This window comes from Bombina bombina, chromosome 5 (assembly GCF_027579735.1).
Source record: "Bombina bombina isolate aBomBom1 chromosome 5, aBomBom1.pri, whole genome shotgun sequence".
Classification (NCBI taxonomy): domain Eukaryota; kingdom Metazoa; phylum Chordata; class Amphibia; order Anura; family Bombinatoridae; genus Bombina; species Bombina bombina.
This window is the reverse complement of record NC_069503.1, coordinates 478,054,808-478,074,461: the sequence shown is the minus strand read 5'-3', so window position 1 is coordinate 478,074,461 and position 19,654 is coordinate 478,054,808. Positions and strand designations below refer to the sequence as shown.

The 19,654-nt window shown below is 43.7% G+C and overlaps 1 protein-coding gene across 1 annotated transcript in view; it reads right to left on the bottom strand.

The window, feature by feature from the left end:
* The window catches only part of MSANTD3 (Myb/SANT DNA binding domain containing 3), a 164,042-nt gene that overhangs the window by 94,327 nt on the left and 50,061 nt on the right, over nucleotides 1-19,654 (bottom strand).

The window sequence follows — 19,654 nt, the reverse complement described above, 5'->3', positions numbered from 1 at the left end:
AGAAAGAGAGGTAGCAGTAGCTTTCTGTCCTCTCCTCTTACCAGAATACACACAAACAAAGATGAAGTCTGCCTGAAATCCTTTGTTGCTTCTAAATAGAACTTTTAAAGCACGGACCACATCTAGGTTATGTAACAAGCGTTCCTTCTTTGAAACTGGATTCGGACACAGAAGGAACAACCCATTTCCTGGTTGATATTCCTGTTGGAAACGACCTTTGGAAGAAAAACCAGGCTTGGTACGTAAAACTACCTTATCTGTATGGAATACCAGATAGGGAGAAGTACATTGCAAGCAGATAATTCAGAAACTCTTCTAGCAGAAGAAATAGCAACCAAAAACAGAACTTTCCAAGATAGTAACTTAATATCTATGGGTGTGCATGGGTTCAAACAGAACCCCCTGAAGAACTGAAATTACTAAATTTAGACTCCAAGGAGGAGTCATGGGTCTGTAGACAGGCTTGATTCTAACTAACGGCCTGTACAAACGCGCTGAACATCTGGCACTGCTGCCAGATGTTTGTGTAACAAAACAGACAGAGCAGATATCTGTCCTTTTAAGGAACTAGCTGACAAACCTTTATCCAGAACTTCTTGGAGAAAGGAAAGTATCCTAGGGATTTTAATTCTACTCCAAGTGAACTCCCTTGGATTCACACCAACGGATATATTTTTGCTATATCTTATGGTAAATTTTCCTAGTTACAGGTTTCCTGGCTTGAACCAGAGTATCTATGACTGAATCTGAAAACCCACGCTTAGATAGAATCAAGCGTTCCAATTTCCAAGCAGTCAGTTGGAGAGAGACTAGATTTGATGTTCGAACGGACCGTTGTACCAGAAGATCCGGTCTCAAAGGTAGCTTCCATGGTGGAGCCGATGATATATTCACCAGGTCTGCATACCAAGTCCTGCGTGGCCACGAAGGAGCTATTAGGATCACGAGGCCTGCTCCTGTTTGATCCTGGCTACAAGCTGGGAAGGAGAGGAAAACGGTGGAAACACATAAGCTAGGTTGAATGACCAAGGCGCCACTAATGCGTCCACCAGTGTCGCCTTGGGGTCCCTGGATCTGGATCCGTATCGAGGAACCTTGGCGTTCTGCGAGACGCCATCAAGTCCATATCTGGAATGCCCCATTAGTTTGGTTAACTGGGCAAAAACCTCCGGGTGGAGTTCCCACTCCTCCGGATGAAAAGTCTGGCGACTCAGATAATCCGCCTCCCAGTTGTCCACACCTGGGATGTGAATTGCAGATAGGTGGCAGGAGTGATCCTCCGCCCATTTGATGATCTTGGATACCTCTCTCATCGCTAAGGAACTCTTTGTTCCCCCCTGATGATTGATGTACGCTACAGTCGTCATGTTGTCCGACTGGAACCTTATGAATTTGACCTTTGCTAGGAGAGGCCACGCCAGGAGCGCATTTGAATATCGCTCTCAGTTCTAAAATGTTTATCGGGAGAAGAGACTCTTCTCGAGACCATAGACCTTGAGCTTTCAGAGATTCCCAGACCGCACCCCAGCCTAAAGACTGGCGTCGGTCGTGACAATGACCCATTCTGGTCTGCGGAAACTCATTCCCTGAGACAGGTGATCGTGAGACAACCCACCAGCGGAGAGAATCCCTGGTTACCTGGTCTACTTGAATCTGGGGAGACAAGTCTGCATAGTCCCCATTCCACTGATTGAGCAAGCACAGTTGTAATGGTCTTAGATGAATTCGAGCAAAAGAACTATGTCCATTGCTGCAACCATCAATCCTACTACTTCCATGCACTGAGCTATGGAAGGCTGAGGAATAGAGTGAAGAACTTGACAAGCGTTTAGAAGCTTAACTTTCTGACCTCTGTCAGGAAGATCTTCATTTCTAAAGAATCTATTATTGTTCCCAAAAAGGGAACTCTTGTTGACGGGGACAGGGAACTCTTTTCTACGTTCACCTTCCACCCGTGAGACCTGAGAAAGGCTAGAACGATGTCTGTATGAGCCTTTGCTTTGGAAAGAGCCGACGCTTTGGATTAGAATGTCGTCTAGATAAGGTGCTACAGCAATGCCCCTCTGCCTTAGAACCGCTAAAAGGGACCCTAGCACTTTCGTTGAAAATTCTTGGGAAGCAGTGGCTAAACCGAACGAAAGAGCCACGAACTGGTAATGTTTGTCCAAAAGGCAAACCTCAGGAACTGATGATGATCTTTGTGGATAGGAATATGCAGGTACGCATCCTTTAAGTCCACGGTAGTCATATATTGACCCTCCTGGATTGTTGGTAAGATTGTCGAATGGTTTCCATTTTGAATGATGAAACTCTGAGGACTTTGTTTAGGATTTTTAGATCCAGAATCGGCCTGAAAGTTCCCTCTTTTTTGGGAACTACAAACAGATTCGAGTAAAAACCCAGGCCTTGTTCCACTGTTGGAACTGGGTTTATCACTCTCATCTTTAATAGATCTCCTTACGCCAATGTAAGAATGCCTGTCTCTTTATCTGGTCTGAAGATAAGCGAGACATGTGGAACCTTCCCCTTGGAGGGAGTTCCTTGAACTCTAGAAGATACCCTGAGAGACTATTTCTAGCGCCCAGGGATCCGGAACGTCTCTTGCCCAAGCCTGAAACGAACGAGAGAAAGTCTGCCCCCCACGAGATCCGGTCCCGGATCGGGGGCTACCCCTTCATGCTGTCTTGGTAGCAGCAGCAGGGCTTCTGGCCTGTTTACTCTTATTCCAGCCTTGCCATGGTTTCCATGCTGCTTTAGGCTGGGAAGAGTTGCCTTCTTGTCTGGAGGCTGCAGAGTTAGGATTCGGTCCGTTCCTGAAATTGCGAAAGGAACGAAAATTGGATTTGTTCTTAGCCTTGAAAGGCCTATCCTGTGGAAGGGCATGTCCCCTTTCCACCAGTACTGTCCGAAATAATCTCTTTCAATTCGGCCCGAAAAGGGTCTTACCCTTGAAAGGAATATTAAGCAATTTATTCTTGGATGACACATCCGCCGACCAGGATTTTAGCCAGAGCGCTCTGCGCGCCACTATTGCAAAACCTGATTTTTCGCCGCTAACTTAGCAATTGGAAAGCGGCATCCAAAATAAAAGAATTAGCCAATTTTAGTGCGTGAATTCTGTCCATGACTTCATCATATGAGTCTCTCTTTGGAGCGATTTGTTCTAGTTCCTCGAACCAAAAATATGCTGCCGATGGTGACAGGAATAATGCACGAGATTGGTTGAAGAAAGGAAACCATGTTGAACATATATCTTTTTTAGCATATCCTTCCAATTTTTTATCCATAGGATCTTTAAAAGCGCAACTGTCCTCGACAAGAATAGTTGTGCGCTTAGCTAATGTTGACACTGCCCCCTCCACCTTAGGAACCGTTTGCCATGTGTCCTTTCTGGGGTCAACCATGGGGAACATTTTCTTGAATATAGGAGGCGGAACAAAAAGGTATACCTGGCTTTTCCCATCTTAGTCACTATGTCCGCCACCCGCTTGGGTATCGGAAAAAGGCTGATCAGCGTGCACTGGGACCTCTAAGAATTTGTCCAATCTTGCACAATTTCTTGGAATTACCAGAGAATCCACAGTCATCGAGAGTAGTTAGGACTCCTCTTAAGCAGGGCGCGGAGATGTTCTAACTTAAATTTAAATAGTACGACATCAGAGTTTGCCTGCTGAGAAACTTTTCCTGAATCAGAAATTCCCCCCCTCAGACAGGCCCCTCCCCTCGCTACCAATTCAGATTGATGTGCAGGGAACAACCTGATAAATTGTCCTAAGCGCCAACCTGCTCATCTTCTGTATTTAAACCTGAGCTATCACGCTTTCTAGGATAAAATGGCCGTTTGGATAACAGATTTGCTATAGAATTATCCATTACTGCTGTTAATTGTTGCATAGTAACAAGCATTGGCGCGCTAGATGTACTAGCCTGCGCGGGCAAACTTGACACAGAAGGAGAGGATGAAGAGCTATCCCCCACTACCTTCATTAGAAGATCCTCTTGGGCAATCTTATTCAATGTGTCAGGACTGTCCGTACTTTGTTTGGACGCTATTGACACAATTTGCACATACATTAACAGGGGGAACCACCCTTGGCTTTCATACCACACAGAACATAAGTTATCTGAAAGGTATAGACATGTTAGACTTTGGCAGGCTAATAATGCAATAAAAACGTTTTTAAAGAAAAGCGTTACTGTCCCTTTAAATAATAAACAGACACACTTTATTTCTGATATGTTGGAAAACAATGAAGGCAATGTCCGAGTTCAACAAAATTTTTACCCCAGAGTCCTAATGCCTTGAAAGTATTGCACACCAAGTTTCAAGACTTTAACCCTTAAAATGAGCAAACCGGAGCTATTTGTTTAATTTAACAATTTTAGTACACTAAAATCACAGCCACAGCCTTGCTGCGGCTCTTTACCTTCCCTGAGAGATATTCAGCACTGAAATAAACCTTCCTGAGTCCGTTTTTTGAAGCCACAAGAACCCTCACATGAAGCTGCATGCACTGCCATGGAAGTAAACTGCGCAATTGAGGCGCGAAAACGGGGCCTCCTTCCTCTGCATACCAGAGTGAAGGGGCCTTTCTGAGAGAAATAGTAGTCTAACTAAATGCCAGGCGAATAAAACCGTTCCCAAAGTGCTTTTTTATACTCAAAAACACTGCCAAACATGAAATAAATTAATCGATTTAGCCCACATAGTGTCAATCAGTATAGAGCCCCAATAATAAGCCCTTAATCTGTTATAAGTCTAAGAAAATGGCTTACTTACCCCTTAAGGGAAAACTGACAGTCTTCTAGCATTAACATGTCTTGTTAGAAAATATGACTGATCATACCTGTAGAGATAAGCCTGCAAACTGTTCCCCCCCCAACTGAAGTTCTCTGGTTTCAACAGTCCTGCGTGGGAACAGCAACGATTTTAGTTACTACTGCTAAAATCATACTCCTCTTTTAACAGAAATCTCTTCATTTTCTGTCTGCTAGAGTAAATAGTACAACCGGCACTATTTTAAAAATAACAAACTCTTGATAGAAGAAATAAAAAACTACAACGAACACCCACATACTCTTTACCATCCCCGTGGAGATGCTACTTGTTCAGAGCGGCAAGAGAATGACTGGGGGGCGGAGCCAGAGGGGGGCTATAATGGGCAGCTTTTGCTGTGCTCTCTGCCATTTCCTGTGGGGAAGGAGAATATTCCCACAAGTAAGGATGAAGGCGTGGACCGGACACACCAATGTTGGAGAAAAGAATCTAAGAAAATAAATAATTGGTAATTTGTTAGATTTTTTTTATATTACAGCAATAGGTAGGTTTGTTTGATTTTTTAAAAGGTAAAGCTAGATTTTTTTTACTTTTTCAGATAAATTTATATTTTTTTTTAAAGGTATTAAGGTTTTTTTAAAAAAATAAAGGTAGCGTTAGTCTATTTTCTTTTTATTGAGGTTTTAGTTAAGGCATACAGACAGTTTCACAATATAGAGTTCTTAAATAGCAATATCGAAGCTTATTACTATATTGCACAACCGTCCATTTTTAAAAACAAACACAAAATCTTGGCATTGTAAGCTTTACAAAAACATTAGGACATTGATTTAATTATGCAACGTTATCCCTACTAAGCCTGACAAACTGGAAGCCTTCTAAATAACTCAAGAGGCTACTCTTGGACCTGTACACTTGTAGAAACAGTACTTTAACAGAAGGCATTCTGAAACAAGGAGACCACTTGTGGGTCTCAACCGGAGAAACCTAAGTTTTATGTGTTATAGTAATCTTTAGTGCTATTTCATTCAAATATTGAAGATAAATTGAAATCAAGTAGCTTAGATGTCAGACAGAGAACGAAGGACAAAACATGAAACACAATTAACAAACTGTAGGCGGTCAGTAGACTATTAACTAAGAGCAATATTTATCATAGCTGGAGAATGGGAGACTAATCATGAGCATAGGACATTTGCAGCCCATATTAGATATAACCGAGGATCTAGGGTTTAGATTAAAGTAGTAATAATTTTAATTGGTAACACAAAGAAAGGGTATATAATTCAAGGATAGAGTAATCCTTCCATTGAATGTCAAAACCGAACTTTGCACACTCCCATTGTCTCGGCCACTGACGCAGGGTGGTAGATTGTGTTATTTCAATAAGTGACTTCCTAATGTGATAAGGTAAAGTATACAGTATCCCACAAAAGTGAGTACACCCCTCACATTTTTGTGAAATATTTTTATTATATCTTTTCATGTAACACTGAAGAAATGACACTTTGCTACAATGTATAGTAGTGAGGTACAGCCTGTATAACAGTGCAAATTTGCTGTACCCTCAAAATAATTAAATACACCAGCCATTAATGTCTAAACCATTGGCAACAAATGTGAGTACACCCCTAAGTGGAAATGTCCCAAACTGGGGCCAAAGTGTGTGGCCACCATTATTTTCCAGCACATGCTTTAACTCTCTTAGGCATGGAGTTCACCAGAGCTTCACAGGTTGCCCACTGGAGTCCTCTTCCACTCCTCCATGACGACATCACAGAGCTGGTGGATGTTAGAGACCTTGTGCTCCCCCACCTTCGGTTTGAGGATGCCTTACAGATGCTCAATAGGGTATAGGTCTGGAGACATGCTTGGCCAGTCATCACCTTTACCCTCAGCTTCTTTAGCAAGGAAGTGGTCGTCTTGGAGGTGTGTTTGGGGTCGTCATGTTGGAATACTGTCCTGCGGCCAAGTCTCCGAAGGGAGGGGGATCATGCTCTGCTTCAGTATGTCACCGTACATGTATGGCATTCATGTTCCCTCAATGAACTGTAGCTCCCAGTGCTGACAGCACACTGCAGGCCCAGACTATGACACTACCCACCACTATTATTATTATTATCAGTTATTATAAAGCGCAAGCAGAATTACGCAGCGCTATACAAAAAATAAAAAAATTTAAGGGATACAGTAATCACACAAACACGTACAGTAGGGGTAAATAACAGTTGAGATCTGGGAGAGTCTTATGTTAGATTTAAAGTTTGTAAGTGGTTTGCTGGTCTGGGAGAGTCTGATGTTAGATTTCAAGTTAGTAAGCTTGACTGTAGGCAAGACACACTTGTCTTTGTACTCCTCACCTGGTTTGCTGCCACACAAGCCTAGACACCATCTGAACCAAATAAGTTGTTCTTTGGTCTCATCAGACCAACAGGACATGGTTCCAGTAATCCATATCTTAGTCTGCTTGTCTTCAGCAAACTGTTTTCCGGTTTTCTTGTGCATCAGCTTTAGAAGAGGCTTCCTATTGGGACGACACCATGCAGACCACTTTGATGCAGTGTGCAGCGTATGGTCTGAGCCACTGACAGGCTGACCCCCCACCCCCTTCAACAATGCTGGCAGCACTCATAGTCTATTTCCCAAAGACAACCTCTGGATATGACGCTGAGCACGTGCACTCAACTTCTTTGGGTCGACCATGGCGAGACCTGTTGTGAGTGGAAACCTGTCCTGTGAAAACCGCTGTATGGTATTGCCCACCGTGCTGCCAGCCTCAGTTTCAGGGTCTTGGTAATCTTCTTATAACCTAGGCCAGTGTTTTTCAACCAGTGTGCCGTGGCACACTAGTTGTGCGTCAGAGATCCTCAGGTTGTGCCTTGGCAGACTGACAACTGTGTGACATATTTTTAAACTCTCTGCTTGTTTTTTACTCCCAGTGCAGGGGTAGTTTGTAGGAGGCATGGAATAACAGCACAATACATACAGTCTGTGTGCGTCTTGTGGTATATATATATATATATATATATATATATATATATATGCTGTATTAGGCTACAATGTGTGATTTTTTTTAAATTTTGGGATGGTGGTGTGCCACAGGATTTTTTAATGTAAAAAAGTGTGCCACGGCAAAAAAAAGGTTAAAAATCACTGGCCTAGGCCTATCTTTATGTAGAGTAACAATTCTTTTTTTTTAGATCCTCAGAGAGTTCTTTTGCATGAGGTGCCAATGTTAAACTGCCAGTGACCAGTATGAGAGGTGTGAGAGCGATAACACCAAAATTTAACACACCTGCTCCCCCTTTCACACCTGAGACCTTTAAACACTAATGAGTCACATGACACCGAAGAGGGAAAATGGCTAATGGGCCCCATATGGACATTCTTCCCCTTGGGGTGTACTCACTTTTGTTGCAACGGTTTAGACATTAGCGGCTGTGTGTTGAGTTATTTTGAGGGGACAGCAAACTTACACTGTTATACAGGCTGTACACTCACTACTTTACATTGTAGCAAAGTGTAATTTCTTCAGTGTTGTCACATTAAAATATATAACATATTTGCAAAAATGTGAGGGGTGTGTACTCACTTTTTGGGGATACTGTATCATCCTCTATGGGAAAGCTATGGGTGGTTGTGGATATGTCAATAAAACAGCCCATAAAAAAAACATAAAATATGCCTTATCTGATAATCTTAATTTCCATCTTAATGGGAGGAGAGTCCACTGGATTCATTCATTACTGTGAGAATTAAGAACCTGGCCCACCAGGAGGAGGCAAAGGCACCCCAGCCAAAGGCTTAAATACCTCCCCCCACCTCCCCTCATACCCAGTCATTCTGCCAAGGGAACAAGGAACAGTAGGGTATAAATGGTGCCAGAAGATTAAAATAAATTTAGGTCCGCCCACAGGAGAAACGGGCGGGGGTAGTGGAAATGAAATTATCAGGTAAGCATAATTTATGTTTTCCATCTTAATTGGAGGAGAGTCCACAGCTTCATTCATTACTTGTGTGAACAAGTACCCAAGCTCTAGAGGACACTGAATGAGAAAAAAAACGGCCACAGCCTGCAGAACCTTTCTCCTAAAAGCTGCTTCCGCCGAAGTAAAGACATCAAATTTATAAAATTTTGCAAAAGTATGTAAAAGACCACCAAGAGGCCGCCTTACAAATCTGCTCCTTAGAGGCCTCATTCTTAAAGGCCCTAAGAAGAGGCCACAGCTCTAGTTGAGTGAGCTGTAATCCTCTGAGGAGGCTTGTGTCCCGCTGTCTCATATGCCAGACGGATTATACTCCTCAACCAAAAGGATAGAGGAGTGGCAGAGGCCCTCTGCCCCTGCGCTTCCCTGAATACAAAACAAATAAGGCCGAAGTCTGTCTAAAACTCCTTTGTGGCCTGAAGATAAAACTTCAAGGCCTGAACCACGTCCAGATTATGAAGTAACCTCTCCTTTGAAGAAGAAGGGTTAGGACACAAAGAAGGAACTACTATTTCCTGATTGATGTAACAACTCGACACCACCTTAGGAAGGAAACCCAATCCAGTGCGAAAAACAGCCTTATCGACGTGAAAAACTAAGTAGGGAGGCTCAAATTGCAAGGCCGCCAACTCAGAGACTCTGCGTGCCGATGTAATAGCCAGTAGGAATAGGACTTTCCATGAAAAGATCTTAATGTCAAGCGTATGCATAGTCTCAAACGGAGCCCTCTGCAAAACTTTAAGAACCAAGTTTAAGCTCAGAGGAGCCGAATTCCTAAAGACAGGTCTGATCCTAACCTAACCTTAACAAAGGCCTGAATGTCAGGAAGCTCCACAAGCTTCTTGTGCAACAGTACAGATAAAGCTGAGATTTGTCCCCTTAGGGATCTGGCAGCAAGACCCTTATCCAGACCGTCCTGGAAAAAGACCAAAATCCGGGATACCCTGACCTTGTGCCAGGGTATCCTCGTTCCTCACACCAGGTCCTCCACACCTTGTGGTAGATGCGTCGAGTGACCTGCTTCCTGGCCTGAACGAGAGTGTCAGTCACTCTCTCCGAGAATCCTCTCTTGGCGAAGACTAGACGTTCTGTCTCCACGCAGTTAGCCTCAAAGAATTGAGAGTTTGATGTAAAAAAGGACCTTGAACCACAGCCCCACCAGATCCGCAAACCAAATCCTCCGTGGCCAAGACGGAGCAATCAGAATAGCCAAAGATTGATCCTGCTTGATGCGTGTAACTACACGAGGTAGAAGAGGCAACAGTGGAAATATGTAAATTAGGTTGAAGTTCCAGGGCACCGCCAAGGCATCTATCAGTTCCTGCCTGGGGATCCCTGGATCACGACCCATATCTGGGTAGCTTGTAATTGAGTCTGGACGCAAACACCTCAGGATGGAGAGACCATTCCCCTGGATGAAACGTCTGTCTGCTCAGAAAATCCGCTTCCCAGTTGTCCACACCCGGAATGTGGATCGCTGAGAGCGAGCAATTGTGAGTCTCTGCCCATTCCAGAATCCGAGATACTTCCCTCATGGCTAGGGAACTTCTCGTACCCCCCTGATTGTTTATGTAAGCCACTGAGGTAATGTTGTCCGACTGGAATCTGATGAATCGGGACAACCCCAGGGGGGGCCAATCCCTCAGGAGCGTTGAATATCGCTTGAAGTTAAAGAATATTTAAAGGTAGACTCGATTCCTCTCGAGTCCATCTGCCCTGTGCCTTTCTGGCACCCCAAACAGCTCCCCATCCTGATAGACTTGGTCACAATCTCGCAGGATGGTCTCAAGAAGGATGTCCCCTGAGACAGCTGCCCCGGTCGGGTCCATCAAGAAAGGGACTCCCTCACCGGTCTGTCCAGAGATATCTGTTGGGACAGATCTGAATGATCGCCAGGCCATTGTCTCAACATGCACAGCTGAAGAGGTCTGAGATGGAACCTGGCGAATGGAATGACGTCTATGCTGATACCATGAGCCCGATCACCTCCATACACCTGGCCACAGATGTCCTGGAGGATGTCTGAAGAGTTACACAGTTCAATGCTAGCTTGCAAAGTCTCAGATTCTTCAGTCATGAAGATATTCTTGACAGATCAATTATCATACCCAGGAAATCCACCCTGTTGCTGGGGACCAAGGAACTCTCCTTCGTTTATCTTCCGCCCGTGGGATTGAAGAAGACAGAGGAGAGCCCTTGAATGATGCTCCGCAAGACTGTAGGACGGTGCCTGGATCAGGCTATCCTCCAGATAAGGTGCCTCAGCAATCCCTCTGGCTCTCGCCAGCGCGAGTAGAGCTCCCAGAACCTTTGTAAAGACTTTTGGGGTAGTCGTCAGACCAAACGGAAGGGCCACAAACTGGAAGTGCTGGTCCAGTAAGGCAAATATTAGAAACCTGAAGTGATCCTTGTGGATTGGAACATTAAGGTAAGCGTCCTTCAGGTCTATAGTCATGAATTGCCCCTCTTGAACCAGGGGCAAAATTGACCTGATAGTCCCTATTTTGAACAATGGGACTGACAAAAACTTGTTTAGGGCTTTTAGGTCCAGAATTGGACGAAACGTGCCCTCCTTCTTTGGGACCACAAAAAGGTTTGAACAATACCCCAGACCTCTTTCTGCCGGAGGGACTGGGACGATTACTCAGAGAGATGAGAGATCACTTTGACAGGAGGAACCTGCCTCTGGGCGGATATGACTTGAATCCTATCCTGTAACCCTGGGCTACAACCTCCAGAACCCAAGGGTCTATAACGTCTCTTCTCCCGGCCTCTGCAAAAAGAGATAGTCTGCCCCCTACCTGATCAGAGGATGGATAGGGGGCCGCCCCTTCGTGCCGGCTTTGACTTGGGCTTCTTGTTCTACTAGGACTTGTTCCAAGAGTTAGCTGGCTTCCAAGATCCCTTGGACTGCTCAGACTTTGCAACAGGCTGCTGGCACTGAGACTGGTCCGCACAAAAGGGACGAAAAGTAGACCCCTTAGGTTTAGTCTTCTCATCCTGAGGCAAGAAGGCACCCTTGCCAGCCATGACCGTAGATATGATAGAATCCAGGCCTGGGCCAAACAAAACTTTCCCCTTGAACGGGAGGGAAAGCAAACGAGACTTGGAAGTCATGTCAGCAGAACACCGACTTTAACATAAAGCCCTGCGGGCTTAAACAGAAAAACCCGATGTCTTAGCATTCAGGTGAATAATCTGAATGTTCGCATCACAAAATGAACAAATGCGCTACCTTTAAGACCTTAATTCGTTCCTGAATCTCTTCGAGGGGAGTCTCCATCTCGACTATCGCTGACAGAGCGTCACACCAGTAGGTGAGAACATTTTTCCGCAACATGGGACTCCCATCTTTGAAAGCAGAGCTATCCAAAGCGGAATAGTCGTTCTCTAGCGAGCATCGGAGATAGCACCATCCACCTTAGGGACAGTTTCCCACAGTTCAGCTGCAAGTCCGGACACGGGGAATAGCTTTTTAAAAGAAGAGTAGGGGAAAAGGACGAGCCAAGTTTCTCCCATTTCATTTCTAATAATATTAGCCATCCTTGATGGGAACCGGGAAGGCCTGAGGCACTACCTCTGTCCTCGTACACCCTATCAATTTAGGATCGAAGTTCCTCTCCAGTAGTTTCGGGTTCCGGGACCACCTCCAACGTAGCAAGCTCACTCTTTCAGCAGGAAGCGCAAATGCTCCAATCTTAAATCTGGTTCCTCCCGCAGACGGAGGCCTAGAAATAGCCGATTCCGACCCAGAAGGGTGGACATTCCTCCAATAGTCGGAGTTGTCATCCTCAGCGGATTATCGATCTGAGACATCCAGTGGAGTCGAAGACCCCCCGAGACGGATAGCAAGTGCCGTACCTTTCGCTTAGGAGGGCGAGGTATCGCATTAATGGCCGCAGAAACCGCCGTCTGTAGCTGATCGGCGAAGTTCAGGCGGCCAAAGGGCCCCTCCCACGGGAGAATTAGTAGTGCCCTGGGGAACTGCTTTGTGTAATCGGAGATGAGTGCAGGCAACGCACCTCGCGGAGCAAAGAACCCTCAGAGGTGGACGGGCTCAGTCCGTACTAAATATTCTATTCATTTTAGATATAGTCAAAGTATGTGGACAGAGTTGAGTAGGCAGTTCAACTGGAACCTCCTCACAATATACACAGTTAATAGGTTTAGATAAAGAGGGAGTATCCTCTAACATATCAGAGTCCTCCTAGCTTGCGCTCTTTATTACGGATAAAAAGTTAAATGGCACCTCTATATCCCAATGGCAGGGCTATATATATATATATATATAATAAATATATATATATATCTATATATATATATATATATTATATATATATATATATATCTATATATATATATATATATATATATAAAAACACTCTTACCAGAATCAACGCCGTGGAACAGGAACACAGGCCTTTCAGTGCGACAGGGTAGTAGCATTGCTCCTGACATGGACTTGAGAGCATAAAAGCAGGCAGCGAAACTCATCAATGCTGATTGCTAATGAGCTGTTAATCTGAGGCTGACAGAACTACTTAAAACTCCAGTCCCATTCCGAAGAGTACTACCCTCCATAGAGATTACTCCAAATCTTCCAACACTTCTCTGCCAACCTCCTTTGACGAAAGGCAAAGAATGACAGAGATGAGGGGAGTGGGGGAGGTATTTAAGCCTTTGGCTGTGGTGTCTTTGCCCCTCCTGGTGGCCAGGTTCTTAATTCTCCACAAGTAATGAATAAAGCAGTGGACTCTCCTCACATTAAGATGGAAACTAGTCTTCTAGCTGGAGTGATAGTCTCTCTATATCAATCTATCTACATAGGAGAAAAATCTAATAAGAGGCATACAATACAAAGTAAAACTACTTATGGGGCTTGAAATGCTGCCTAACACATTCTGCTCTTGAAAGTAAACATTTTTTATCCTGAAAGGTGCAAATATTTGTTGTTATATAACATATGTTCAGCATAAATGTATTAGTATCGAGGAGCCTGGCGTCATGAAGATATATGCTGAAGAGGTAATCTGCTTATAGGAGGACAGTCTTGAACTGAAGTCCAAGTAGGTATTCAAAAAGCATATTAAACTGTCATCTAGATCAGACATAGGGCATAGGAGATATAGACTGGTGGCTGCTCGCATAGTTTAGATCGTCATAGAACTGTCTCCTGCAGTAGCATCTAACCTGCAAGGCAATATGTCTATATCTGAAAGTGAATAAGCATTAAACCACAGTTACATATGCTACTGTATTTAAGCAGTATTTTATTACGGGACTCTAAGACTATTCTGTTTAACTGTACTTACTACTTTTATCATCGCACAGCTGAAGAAGTGATCCTTGTCCGGGTTCCCTGGAGAATACAGTCTGCTACCAAAATAAAGTAGCGACCAATCCTATTGTACTTTGTGTCTAACCGACACCAACTCGCCTCTGTAAAGGATCCTAAAAGATGAAATATGTTGGCATTAATGCAGTCACTTTGAATGTAAAGTCTAACGATATAGGCAAATTCCTCAATATGCGGCTGCCATTCTCCTGCCACTCATACTCTGTGCATAGGTTCAACCACTCTCTGCAGCAATATGCTAGTATGAGGGATTGATGAAGAGTCCTTAAAGCCCCTCGGGTCTTAACCATGTCTTGGCTGCAACAAAATTGACCCATCATCTACCCATGGCCAATGTCTTTCCCACGTAAAGAGGTAATCTCAGCTTCACAGTCATACAATGGATCTTCTACCTGGTGGTTTCACACAAACCGGATGGGGCACTCGAGAATGGGCGCTCACCAGCAGCCAGCACGATCTCCTGCACAGAGAACTAATGAAGAAGTATGTATGTCCACTGTATGAGCTTTCTGTATGCCGAGCTGGGTCAACTGTGTTTCAGGATCCGATACCCAAGCGGTAGTTGTGGTGTGCTCAGAGTCCCTCATCGCTGGGATAGTAATACTGTGTTTAGTTGTTGTAAATAAGTCATCTCAGTCAGTATAGCTAGCTCAAATCTTTGAAAGTATAGTTCAATCGTAAGTTTTAACTTCTCCCAGTCGTTGGGATTTGTGCGGCAGCCCTAGTCATATATTATACACAACTTAGGGGATTAACCTCCACAAAAGTGTATGCTCGCAAGTGTATGCGACTTTTCTAAAGAGCATAGGCCAGGCTGCTGTCAATATATACGCTCCTATATTCTGTTTGTTGTATGCAGAGTTTATCCGCTTTAGCAAATATATTTTATTTCATGTTCGTGGATTTATATTCGAGAGAATAGCTTAAAAAGTTAAACTGAAGATAGGAGCTTCACAAACACGCGTCCTGCCACTCTTCAGAAACTGTCTCTGCCCCCAAGTTAGGGTTTTTAGATGTTAGTGGGTTACTTTGCCATGTGGGTGGCTGGCGGTTTAGGGGTAAATAGTGTAGATTACTTAGCGTTGTGGGGGGCTGGCAGTTTAGGGTTAATAGTGTAGTGGGGACGCTTTGCGGTGGGCTATGTGGCGGTTTAGGGGTCTTATGACAATTCAGGTAGCGCGCGAGTAGGGTGTTAGGATTTTTTTCCACTTTTTTTTTTTCTCCATTGACTTCTATGGGGGAATAGGTTATAGCGCACACGATATTGTAAGTTCGTCTTTTTGCGCGCCGTCGGGTTAGTGCTGGAGCGATACAATTTTTACTTTCAACTCGTAATACCAGCACAACCAGACACGCAAAAAGTTTACCTCTAGCACAGTTTAGTGCTCTAGTGAAAGCACTGATTAGCGCTCCATTTGTAATCTGGGCCCTTAATAAATACTAGATAAAGTTATGTATTGAAAGCAACGGTTTACCTGGGAATATAAATTCAGATGTATTTTTTTTTAGATTATTGTTGTAGTTTTTATCGGGACTACTACATTATGACATATCTGGCTCCTCAATATTCTGACTGTTATGCTTATTGGCCCCATGAAGTTTCAAGAAACCAATGTTTATTGGGTCCCCAGGGTTTAAGTCAAGTCTTACTACACAAAGTAGCCTATGAGAAACTGATACCAGCAACGAGCATTTCATGAGAAGCTGAAAATGTGGTGATGGGCAGACTTGACATACCTGTAGGACGTTAAACAAGTTGAATTCTAGTGTGATGGCAGGAAATCCAGTCTCTCAAAATCAGAAGTTATATTTACTGTCATGATTTTTCCGTTCATCGCCGTGTCACTGCGGCTCCCGGATCTTCTCAGTGTGAATGACGTCACGTTGCTTAGCATCCTCTGACACACCCCTCTGATGACGTAGCCGTTCCTGCCTTTAAACCACGGCGGGAGATCTTACTCGGCGCGGGCCCGTTTGTTTGATTACTCTGGCGTTTGTGAGTACTTTACCTGAATCTGTTTCTATACTTGTGTACCCGACTTTGCCTGCCTGACCTAGCTTATGCCTTATCCCTGCTACTGATGTCTGGATACCGACTACTGCCTGCCTGACCTAGCTTATGCTTATTCCTGCTACTGATGTCTGGATACCGACTACTGCCTGCCTGACCTAGCTTATGCCTTATCCCTCAATCTAACTCTTGGATTTAATTTCCTTTGTCTGTCTGAATCATCTTCAGTCTATGCACTATTACTGCCGTGTCTAAAGTAAGCTTATATTTTGTTTTTTGCTACCTGATCAAAGGGACATTACTTTTACAAGCTGCAAAAGAGAACTTTGTCTTTTTGTTTGTTACAAGTCTGCTTAAAGGGACATTTACTTTTACAAGCTGCAAAAGAGAACTTTGTCCTTTTTGTTTGTTACAAGCCTGCTTAAGAGACATTTACTTTTACAAGCTGCAAAAGAGAACTTTGTCTTTTGGTTTGTTACAAGTCTGCTTAAAGGGACATTACTTTTACAAGCTGCAAATAAGAGCATTATCTTTATATGTACAAACCTGCTTAAAGGGACGTTTTCACTTTTGTGGCTTTCCAGCGTATAAAGAACAATTATTATTTTTTGTAACCTATCTTGTTTGTTTCCTGAGTGGGTCACGTCCTGGTTATTTCTCAATGTGCTAGCGTGTGTTTTACTTTTCACGCTAGCAGTTGGGTTGCACCCCGGACTGATTCCTAAACGGCTGACATTACAAACGGGCCATAAATGGACCCCACTGAATTATCCATGGCCGTGGCTCACCAGGGACAGCTACTGGGATCTCATGCCACCCACTTGCAATCCCTCGACACTAAACTTGATCAAATAACTGCTTTATTACAAAATTTGGTTGCTCCTACACCTCCAATCCTAATGAGGCATTACCTCCTTCGATTACAAACAACCAGTCTCAAGTACAACTGAGGTCCCAGGATACCTCTTTCGGATAAGTATGATGGGAATCCTGAAGATTGTAGGGGTTTTTTGAATCAGTGCCGTCTCCATTTCCGAAATAGCCCTACTCTTTTTGCTACTCCCTCTTCTAGAATCACATTCCTTATTTCCTTAATGAAAGGAAAAGCTTTGGCTTGGGTATCACCTTTGCTAGAAAAGAATGACCCTATACTTTTGGATGTAGATACATTTCTCTCTGTGTTTTCAAATGTATTTGATAAACCTGGAAGGTCATCCGCTGCTGAAGCTACTCTCTTGGATTTACGACAAGGTAGTCAACCAGTTTCTCAATACGCTATTGAGTTCCGCACCCTTGCCTCTGAAACTACTTGGAATCAGGGAGCACTTAGAGCCGCTTTTCGTAAAGGACTTTCTGAGCGTCTCAAGGATGAATTGGTGTATCGGGAACTTCCAGAATCCTTGGAAGCCTTAATAAATCTTTGTATCAGTCTCGACGCCAGATTTCGTGAACGCCAACAAGAAAGGGATAGAACACAGAGGTCATCAACTCGAACTCCTTTTCGTTTGGCTCCTCGTTTTTATAATCCAGTCACTCCTCGCCTCTCCTACTCCTGATCAGGCTGAACCCATGGAAGTGGGAAGTATAAAATTAACAGAGTCTGAACGCTTGAGAAGACGTTCTCCTTGGCTTGTGTTTGTACTGTGGCCTTAAAGGGCATTTATTAAGGGATTGTCCTACCAGGCCAGTAAAAGCCAGGGCTTAACTCTAGTCCACGGAACTGAGTTAAGCCAAAAAAGTAGTCATTCCCTATACAAGAAACTCTTTGTTCCAGTAACCCTTCAAATTGGACATAGTAAGATTCATACCCAAGCTCTTATCGACTCTGGTGCTGGAGGAGTGTTCATTGACCTCCACATTCGTCTCTACTCACTCTATACCCTTACTAAAGAAAGAGTATTCAATTTCAGTCTCTTACGGTTAGTGGAGATTCCTTTGGGTTCCGGTTACATTCAGTTTGCTACTAAACCTTTACTTCTCACTGTTGGGAATACTTCATTCCGAGACAATTTGTTTTGATGTCATTCCTACTCCTCAATTTCCCATTATCTTGGGACTTCCCTGGCTCCAAGTACATATCCTACTTTTTCTTGGAACTTTTGGCGAACTCACCTCTGGGGAATCTACATGCCAGACTAAATGTCTTCAAAAGATCACTAAGTTACCACTCACTATTGCTCTCACAATCGAACTCCGGACTCTCTACCTATGCCTTATCATGACTTTGTGGATGTTTTCTCCAAAAAAGAAGCTGAACGTCTTCCTCCTCACCGTCCTGATCTCCTTCCTGGGGCTACCTATCCTCGAGGCAAGACATATCCACTTTCTAACCTGAAAACGTGGCTTTGGAAGAATATATTAAAGACAATCTGGCTAGAGGATTTATCCGACCCTCCTCTTCCCCCCTGTAGGAGCTGGTTTCTTTTTTGTAGGAAAGAAGGATGGCGGATTACGACCCCTGTATTGATAACAGAGGACTAAATCAGATTACCATCAAGAACAGTTATCCTCTACCCCTTATTCCTGAACTTTTTACTTATCATCAGGGAGCCACATATTTACTAAACTAGATCTACGTGGTGCATACAATCTTATTCGTATACGCAAAGGAGATGAATGGAAGACTGCTTTTAACACTCGATTTGGGCATTACGAATATCTGGTCATGCCTTTTGGGCTATGCAATGCTCCGGCGGTTTTCAACTTTTGTAAACGAGATTTTTCGTGATTTTTTTGAATATCTTTGTCATCATATACCCTGACGATATCTTGATTTTTTCTCAAAACCACCAAGATCATGTGCACCACGTCAGGAAAGTACTTCAACGTTTAAGAGATTACCATCTGTTTGCTAAGCTGGAGAAATGTTCTTTCCATCAAAAGTCCATACCCTTTCTGGGTTATGCAATATCAGCATCTGGCTTTGAAATGGATCCTACCTAAACTTTCTGCCATTTTGGATTGGCCTAGACCTGATTCTCTGAAGGCTTTGCAACGTTTTCTGGGCTTCGCCAACTATTACAGGAAGTTCATCAAGGATTTTGCTACTATTACTTCTCCCCTTACTTCTCTCACTAGAAAGGGGCAAAATTGTAAAAAAAATGGCCTCCTGAGGCTATTGAGGCTTTTGAGTCTCTCAAAGAAGCTTTTTCTTCTGCACCTATTCTCCGTCACCCAAATCCCAGATTTTCCAGTTCATCCTGGAAGTTGATGCTTCCTCTGTTGCTGCTGGAGCTGTTCTTTCTCAACGAATACCGGATACTGGAAAGATTCATCCTGTTGGATTCTTCTCTAAAAAATTCACTCCTTCTGAATTTAACTATGACGTAGGCAATAAAGAGTTGCTTGCCATTAAAAATGGCCTTGGACGAATGGAGCATTGGCTGGAGGGTACTTCTTTGCCGTTTACCATACTCACTGATCATAAAAAACCTTCTTTATCTCCAAACGGCCAAACGATTGAATTCCAGGGCAAGCACGCTGGTCTTTATTCTTCTCCCGGTTTCACTATAATTTGGTCTTAT